Source organism: Phasianus colchicus, chromosome 1 (assembly GCF_987193195.1).
Source record: "Phasianus colchicus chromosome 1, bPhaCol1.hap1.1, whole genome shotgun sequence".
In the NCBI taxonomy this organism is placed as follows: domain Eukaryota; kingdom Metazoa; phylum Chordata; class Aves; order Galliformes; family Phasianidae; genus Phasianus; species Phasianus colchicus.
In genome coordinates, this window is record NC_143436.1 from 73,320,640 (window position 1) to 73,330,232 (window position 9,593).

The 9,593-nt window shown below is 42.0% G+C and overlaps 1 long non-coding RNA gene across 1 annotated transcript in view; it reads left to right on the forward strand.

Annotated features, from left to right (window-relative positions):
* Positions 1 to 8,143, forward strand: part of LOC149919735 (uncharacterized) — a 63,627-nt gene extending 55,484 nt beyond the window's left edge. Inside the window, exon 3 of the long non-coding RNA XR_016469915.1 lies at positions 7,920 to 8,143. This is a non-coding gene — a long non-coding RNA (uncharacterized LOC149919735). The remainder of the gene's footprint in view (positions 1 to 7,919) is intronic.
* The last annotated feature ends 1,450 nt before the right edge of the window (positions 8,144 to 9,593 follow it).

Sequence of the window (9,593 nt, forward strand, 5' to 3'; positions counted from 1 at the left end):
CCTCACTGTTTGGTAGAAGTCAAAACATGCTGTTTAATTTTCCTGTTCACTGATTTCCATTTGTTTCATGTTCAAATGCTGGCTCTTTTCCCCTTTTGGGCATGCTGTGAGAATTAAATTTAGTGCTTAAATGTCAAAAACACAGTCCTTTTTCCCCTTTGTCCATGAACGGGTCGTCCCGACCCTTGCTGGGTGCTTACCTTACCAGAGTGGTCTGTGTGTGTGCTCTCAGCCTAAATGGGGTTGGCTGAGAAGGACTGCCTCAGGCTGACATAGGTTAGCTAATAAAACAGGTGCAAAACTTATGTGCTCTCCTAAGGGCATGACTGGCTTTTTGCTGCTGCTTCTTTTTCTTTTTCATTTAATCTACTACGGCAGCATATTCCATTTCACCAACAACACAGCTGAATCCTGAGACACCAAGACTTAAAAATAACCAGATGTAAAAGAATGAGAGGGTGGCATGTGGCTGTCCTCCGGCTTTTAAATTTTCCGGTTCAGTGGGGAGGAATCTGAGGCTGTCTGTAGCTGTCTGACAGGTGGAGCGGCTGGCCCTGACATCTGTGCCTGTGGCTGATCCCTGAACTGAGCCTGGAGTGCTGTCAGGATGTCATCTAGCTTCTGGTCCATCTGTATGACCTGTTAAGGAATCAGAAAGCAGATGAGCTGTCAAATGGCTGCACATGCTATTGGTGAGAGGCAGTCACTGGTGAAAACCCTGGCAGGGAAAGCTGGCCTCTGCACTCCTCTAGAACCAAGAGCTCTTCCAGCTTTCCCTAGCCAGCCTCTGTAGCTAACACAAAAGCCAAGTGATGCCATGAAGTCACATGGAAGGGTGTGAAGCAATGTTATGTAGAAGCAGAAGAGCAGGACGTTGCTGGTCCTGGCACTAGATTACTTCTGTCAGCCATTTTGTCTGCCAGCACTTTCCCAGTGTTGTCAGCTCAGTGATGATGCATCCTGAAAACGTGTGCTCTGAAACTCCCTTTCTCTCTTTGGTCTACCCTGAGAGGTGTTTTTTTTTCTTTCTTTCTTTTTTTTTTTTTTCCTCTCACTGCCTTTCCCAAAGTATCAACATCCTTAGTTTTAGGACGTTATGCTTTCCATTACTTTGTTGGTAAATTGCTAAATTGCTCCCCTCCTATCACACTGTAAATACATGCCTCTGTGTTACATATTACAGTTAGAGATTCTACAGGTACTGTGTTTATTCCCATGCATTGTTAGGAGGACAGCCTACTGTAAACCACATAATAATACCAATGACTTCATTACAAAGAAAGAACAACTGTTGTACAGGAAGCTTGATATGCAAATTCTCATTTCGTTGCTCTCCAGATGAAACTTCTCAAGCAGTCTCTAGACAGAAACAGGGAAAAGCAACTCGGGATTTCTTCCTACCACTTTTTATAATCATGACCTATATCTAGGAGCCCGAGAGAGGCATTATCCCACTGCTGTGATAAAGCCTGCATTCACCACAGATGGCATCCTGCTTGACTTCATGTCAGCCAGCATGACAGGCTGTGGACTGTTGATGGCTGTAGTTTACTCTAAAGGCAAAACTATGGCCAGCAGCTTGTAGGCCATTGAGATTGCTTATAATTATGCTTGAATACAGTGCAGCTTTGTGTAACAGATGAGCCCAAGAAAAATGAGCATTTTTAAGAACATTGGATGGTTCATTTTACAGTTATCTCCTGTGAAAGTCTGAGTCTCTGAAAACTATGATCTGTCCCAGTGGATCTAATAAACTTTGATAGCAGAGCCTTTAAAGTGATATCAGATCTAAACTGAGCTTTCATTAACAAGGGAGAGAGAATGAGAGCAAGAAGGATTGCAGCCTTTTTCTGTGCAAAGATAACAGAAATAGCTATTGGCAGCATGGACTGAAAGTATAGCAGGGTGAGATTACTTTAAAAATCAGTGCAAAGAAGATCACCTTATCCACTTTCCCTTCTTCTGCCTTTTCTCACTCTAAATGTCTGCTCACTGGGGAGCCTCTCAAACCTCAAGGTACCAGAAGCTCATTCAAACTGTATCATTTTGACAACCACTCTCTTATACAAAACCAGCTGGAGGAGGGAGGAGTGGAGACTCTCTCCTACTCACAAAAGATGTGCTCATCTCTCATTCTGGATTTCAGTTTTCCTCTCACAGCTACTTTATTTTCCTTGGTTATGGGAAGAGACCCTGATAAGGGGCATCTGCCTTCTGGCCTGACTGACCCGGTGACATCAATTGCAACTTTGTCTTTTCCCTTATCTCATGAGCTGTTGGCAGAGTTCGTGATGCTGTGGCAGGTATCTCCCTCCCTTATGTGGTCACTGAAACATCCTTTTCTTGGGTGCACCAGCAGCATAATGTGCTTGGTATTAAGTTGGTTGGAAGTCTGGAAGTCACTAGTGGCTGAAGGGTTAAACAGCATGGAATTAATTTGAAAACCACAGCCTTTATTTTCTCCTCCATTCTTGAAAAGCCTGTTTGGCTGAGGCTGGTAATGACTCAACAGAATCTTTCTTAAGCAGAAATGTTGCATAGAGCAGAAACTAAAGCCGAACAAATACATTATAGTAGTATAAAAGAGATGTAGGCAGGGAAATGGAATCAGCAAGATGAAAGATCTTTGGGGGCTTTCTTTTGTAAAACTTTGTAGATTTTGATCTTTGTGCTTGATCTTAAATAAATTATGCCTATGTATTCCATATAATTTAAACTTTCTGCATTTCTCTGCATTTTGCCAACTCAGTAAAAGAACGTGATTGAGAACAATTTTATGCGCTTTTCTTTCCAGAAGAGGAGGAGGTTGGAGAATGTAAATATTCATTTGTAGGGAGAAAAAAAAAGAGAAATTCATACATAAGGGAGTAGATTACACTACACTTTTGTCAGACCTTCCATGCAAGGACCTGCAAATGTTTTTTCAACAGTAAAAAACAGAGCTGCACAGCTCTCCTGTGCCAGCCAGATACATGGGAGGGGTTTAGCTGTCACTGCTGAGATTAGAAGCACGATCCTGCACATGAAGTGACCTGTAAGGAGATGTGGTCAGTGGCAGAGCTCTTCTAATCCTTAGCTTTGCATTTTACACGCAGTATCAAGCCACCATTTTCTGGCTTCAGATACTTTAACATATGCCTAACTTTGAACATGCAACTAAGCCAGTAAAACTTAAGTTGGAAAGACAAATTCTTAAGTACCTTGTCAAATTGGACCCTGTATAAAAAGAGTTCAACTTTGGAGGCTAGTTACCAAGATTAAAGAGTGACAAAAGAGCTGTGGACATTTAAAGGCTTCAGTGTAGTCATTTGGATGACTAGCAAGTTTAAAAGACTTCTCATGTGGGTAAGGGTTTTTCAGAGAAAAATTCCTGGTTTTAGACTTCTCTCAAGCCATTCAGCAGCTTTTGCTTTCCTTAAATCTTACTGCAAAGGGGATGAGCTGCTGGTTTTGAGTAGCAGAGCCAGGCCAATGCTCGGTAAGGGGTTAAATTGTGCAATATGTTTCTCAGCTGAGTAAAGTGAGAAGCCATCCTGCCCAGCCCTGAGTTTCCAGAGCAATGTGATATGTCCCTCTCAGGCTCCTTGGAGACAGGTGAGTTTGGCAGCTGTCCACGGGCAAATGGCAACAAAACTCCTGCTCTCCTACATCACAAAAGAGTTCCAGAGACAACCTATAAAATTGTTAGAATGCTTTTATATCCTTTCAACTGCCCTGTAGAAAGGAGACAGCAAAAGCAGTTTAAAATATTACACTGTTTTTATTGGGGCTATGAGGTGAGCTGAACGGGTGTTGAAATGTTTATTCGTTTTAACATCCCCTCCCTCGCCCTCCCCCCCCAATTCGGAAAGGTCTGGATTACACGGTGACATGCAGGACAAAGGAAACTCCTTGCAGAAAGCTCAGTGAGCCACAACAAGCCCCGAAGGGGAACTGGGATAGTCACCCACAGCATGTCCCTGCTGTTAACCTTGAGTACCAGGTTAGCTTTTGAATTGCTGTTGCTTTTAAACCTCTGCTTTTGAGAACTGGTTCTCATTCTCAACCCCTTTTCTAAATAATCCCTTGAACTCCTGCAGCAGAAATACCTTGCGTGGAGGGGACCCTAAGAATGGCAGCAGTGTGAAGGATTGTCTTGTGCTAGGGATTTGCCACATGCTGGACAGATTCCTAACTCCCCTGAGAGCTCTTTGACTTGTTTTTGCACATGTACACTATAAACAAAATGCATGTGTAGAAAACTAGGAACAGACACATGATCTCTCCAAATCTTTGCACTTTAAGCCAGAAAATCGCCCCCCTCGCTCCCCGCCCCCAGGTTGTGCTTATCTTTTTAATACTATTTTTGGAGGCTGGAAAGCCACTATCAATTATGTGCACAACACGCTGACTTGAAGTATTTCCAGAGGAGTAGCAGAAGGGAAAGATGATCTGCTGGAGCACTGAAGTAAATCTGCAAACTCACAAACATGCTCATGTTGCTGAGTAGGTGGAGCTTCGTACCAAAAGCTAAACCCCATAAATCAAATAAAGTTGTTATCACCTTAAACCTCTACTCTCTCCCTGTCTGCAGTGGTTCTACACCAGCTGATCAAAATGGCTGAATTGAGCAGTTTACATGCAAAATGCCTAGGCTGCTGTTACCAGGCAGGCAGCACAAAATGGAGGATGGGGAAGAAGATGGTCCAATTTGTGTTACCCGTCAAAATGTCATAGAGATGGAGGACTGGAAGAGATGCTGTTGAGCACCACACAGTGCTGCTGGAAGCACCACAGGATATCCAGGCTTTCTGTTTCCAGTGTGCAGCCCTCATCCTACAATAAACTGCAAGCCTAAACGTAGATGACCAGGAGCCACAGAAGAACCGTGGATGCAGGAGGCGATCAAGGGCATTCCCAGAGTGTCTGCAAGAGAGAGATTACTATATAATATTTTGCAATGACACTGCAAAATGGGTAATAGCTAGGGCTAGAGCTGCCATCTGTTCCACTGCGTCCAAACATAACACCCCAGATCATCACTTCCAAACCAACAGTACTCCCAGCTCAGTCCACTGGACCCCATTCTCTTGCAGAGGTCCACATCTGAGCTCACCACCACCTACACATGCTCCCCCAAGACCCTACAGTTTCCTCAGCTTCCAGCCTTTGCTGCAGCTCCATGCTTGCAAAGTAGCTAAAATGCAACAGGTCGTATTGGCTCTGACTTGCACATGTTTAATTAGAGGGCTTTATCCTCAAATGCTTGGAAAAGCGTAGTCTGATGGGTAAGATTTCTTTTGCATGGGGAGAAGAGTGCATGTGAACCTTTGTCTGCCATAAACATATACTTATTTTTAAATATTTCCAACTTACTACCTGTGATAGGTCACTTAAGGTCTAGTTCATAGGGGAAAATGGTGTTAATTTAGTTAAATCAGATACAATTTAGTTAGACTAATACAATCCATTTTATGGATGTTTCCATTTCTGAATTGTGTAACACACTGATTTAACTTAAGTTCATTATCGAGACATTTGTGCCATTTCCTCATGTTGACCAGGTCTGTCACCTGATTTTTCTTCTTGTACCAGATGGTAGACTGATTTGATTAGCTAAGTTTAGCTTTATATGCACATCTGGTCTTGTAGCTTCTCTCTGCCTACAGTTAAATCCAATTCAAACTTAGTAATTGCCTATCATACAGTTAGAAGTCTGAACTGTTTATTTTAGGAATTGCTTTATGCTTTAGCATGTCACTATATGAATTTATTGTCATCCAGAAACTGCTGATTCTGGGAAAGGAAAGCAAGCACTGCATACAAAACAAAGCTGTATGCAAAATCACCTCTTTCTCATCTGGCTTGTCCCCATTAGGGAATTTTCTCTGAGGTAAAATACTGAAGTCATTTACGTGGTTGTTTTGTTTTCTTTTCTTTTGTTTTTCCTTTTTATCATGGCCAGCCAATGTGCATATTGATGTGGCCTGTTAGTATCTGTCCTTGAAGAAGCTAAATACCATGTCAGACCAGGACTGTCGGGGGGGGGGAGTCTTCTCTTGTGCAAGGTACAGCTCTTGATCAGCTTTTGGGGGCTGGTCCAGCACAGAGCTTATGATGTATTGGTTTGAAGCCTGTTAAGAGTCCTGCAGAGTTTATCAAATATTTAAGTGCTTTGCTGGACAAGAGCCAGAAATGGTCAGCAGTTTGCAAGACAGTAACTTTAGGATAAGCTTTGGGAGTCTCTTAAAGTACTCTTCTGCACATATCTACACCACCATCTTTTTTTTCAGTCTCTGAGGAATGAAAATTGATATATACTGTGGCATCCTTTATAAAATGACTTTGGAATCAATATCAGCAGAGAACTGGAAGTGTGTCTCTTCTCTTAAAACAACAGCAAAATGGCTTTGATGAGCAAGCTCCCATTAACTGACTATCCCATTAACTATGACTGTTTTGAGGGTGAGTTGTAACAGATTTGAAGTTGACCTGAATCTTGAAACAATGCTGTATCCCAAAACAAGGCTGCTAGGTGGTACAAGCACAGGGAAACATCTCACTACGGTGTGTCAGTCCCATCAGTTAGCCATGCAGCTCTTGACTTCATTTTACTGAGACTAAAAATAGTGTGAAAAGGCTGAGTTCAGTCAATGGGAGCTTTTGCAACTAACCTCAAAGGTGCATGAGTAAAAACAACACAGAGCTCTTTTCCATGACAGCCTATTGTTCTGGCAGACCCAATTCTCCATGAACACTAAAAATATGTAAACCACATGGCTGTCATGCTTGACTTATTCCACGTACCCTTTAGCAGATATCGGTTGTTTATTTTCATTTCATCGAACTTATCTAGTTAGGTCCACAGTTTTCCAAGCCTCCCTTCCTTTATCCCAAACATCCCCACCCATTCTTAGGTCAGGTGTTACAGCCTTTGGTGGCCTAGAATATAGTAATCTTTATTTTAAGCATAGCTTCATTTGTTTTGGTTTCCACCTACCTTTCCTGTTTAAATGAAAACATAAAAATCTATCCCTCTGCATTTTGTTCCTGGGGTATTTCCTGTTGGTAAGCCTTTGGTGAGCATTATATCCTTATATATATCATGCCAGAGTTGCAGCGATGAACTGAAATATATGATCTGTGTTTACGGTCTTTGCTCCTGGTGTAAGATGTCCTATGTCTAATTGCTAGCTATCTATCAACAGTTCAGCGCTGGATTTCTAAACAGCCGTGATTCACACAGGTTGTGTTAGCAGCTTTACTGCTTCTGTAAAGATGTGATATTATTGAATCTTGGCTTCCCAAGTAAGTGAGTTTTACCTGATTGCTTATCTGTGTTGTCACAGCAGGTTTGGAATAAGCTGGCTATCTTCAGATACTTTTGAGAGAGGGAAAGAATTCTTACAGATAGAAACTCTGGACAGGTTTCTAAAAGTCTTCTACTTATGCAGAAGACAGAGATTGACATCAGTGTCTCACTGAAGGAAAGGCAGAAGAGGAAGGTGAACTGAATTATTAGACCCCAGAGAATCCACACAGGATACCCTGACCGCAGGAAAAGCTCAAGTAATCAACCACAAAATGCAGAGCCACAGGAAACCAAACAGCTTAATTTCTGTGACTCCCAGAAGTACTTGTTTTTAGCTGAAGGAATTGAACTGTGCCACTCCTTGAGTGACCACAGTGAGGACTTTCCAGAGCTGCAGTTGAGCAGCTGGATGTGCTGCAACTGCTGAGGGAGTTTGCTTCATTTTAGCTACATGCACATGCACCTGTGTGTGTTTGCAGCCAGTCCCTTCAAACATTTGTTGTTGGTTTTTTTTTTCTCTCTTCTCCCCCTCTTCCCTCCCCAAGATTTCCCTGGTAGGTAAATGTGCCTTTGAAGAGCTCCCTTTCTCGTGATTTACATACATAAATGGTTATTTCTGTTGTTGCAGGACGTTTCTTTCTTCACCCTCCTCCAGATCCTGCTCAGATCCTCCCTGTAATCTTGCCATCTCTCTTTGCGACATCGCAGCTCAGACCCACCCTGAATGACGCACTGCCATTTCTTAGCTCATTACATTGTGTGGCTACAGGTTCTGCTGCAAAACCAGCATGGAAAGAAACAACACAGAAAAATAACAAAGCTGGTCCGGCCACAAAGGTGGATATACAGCTACTGTGAGTCATGCTTTAATTTCACAATAAAGCAACCTTAGAACTTTACGCTCTAAGATGCTGATTAATTTAATTTTAAAATCTCTAAACAATACAGGATGGAGAGAAACAACAAAAAAAGAAAATGTTTGTCAGTCATGTTTGTCAGTGGTGTCAAAGGAGCACTGAGAAAGAAGTTAACTTAACTTTTTACTAGATGATAGTGATAAACCAAGCCTTTTACGTGGGTGTGATGAATTTGGTATTTATGCCTCACCTAAACCTTTGAAGAAATGGTACCAAGCCATCTACACTCTGTTTGTTTTGCCTTTACTTTTGCTTTTTTTTTTTTTTAAGCTGTATTAAATTACCTCCATGAGAAAAAGCTTTAGCTCAACAAGTCTCATGACTGAATAAGTTTGACCAGTTGCTGTACCAGAGAGGATATTTTGGGCTGTGTTGCAAGTTTATTTCTTCTTGGCTTAACTGCAAGGATTAATTTTGCTGAAATCAGTGAGTAAATTCACTTAGTCCTGGTCCACTGACCTAACATCTAGTTAAGTTACCATCTAACTAGCCCAGCTGTTGGACTGTGTATAACGGTAACATTTATATGCCTTATCACAAGTGTTGATAGAAAACTGCCCTCCATCAACACATAGACAAAAAACTTTACTTTGTGTTATCAGTCCATCTTTTCTTATAGCTTGGCAAGAAAAGCAAAGGGAGGGAGAGGGAGTGTCATTACTGGGAGGAGCACAGGCATTATGGTGATGGCGATCTAGATAGTAAGACATGTAGGTACTAGAAAAGTTCCAGGCAGTTCTTGTAGGACTAGACCAGGACTTCAAAAATTTGAGCTTCTAGCATAATCTTCTTGCATTTAAACAAGTCACTTTCTGGATGACCATCATAACTATTTATTAACCCCACGAATCAAGTAATTTCCATTTCTTTCTGATATGAAATCGTATATAATCCATTTGAGTCTTGGCCCAAAAGAGAAGCCATAGATCTACAAAAGCTAATTGCAGTCTAAAATGGTGACTCAGCTGTTGACTGTAGGAAAAAGCAAGTGATAACAGAAGAAAGAAGATCAGTCCATGTTGGAAAGGGACGGGAGGAGAAAAGATGGTGGTGTACCTGTGTCTTTCCTACTGTTAGTTCTTTGAGGATTGAAATGGACTCAGTAGAGCAAGGCTGGAAGTCATGACAGAAAAAAAATGTAATCAGGAAGCAAAAGGATGATTGTCTAGAGATCAGAGGGTGTCACTTGGGAGGCCACCAGCTGGGCTTCACTTTTCAGCTCTGCCAAAGAACTGTCATACAATTTCAGCTAAAGCCTTTAGCAAAACTAAGGGTTGGTCTGTGTGCAGACTTGTGCTGACGTCAGGATATCAAGCCTGCAACACGCCTTTCATTGTTCTGGGGGAATTGGTGGACACTCATTTTGGTGTGCCCTTTCAGTTAGA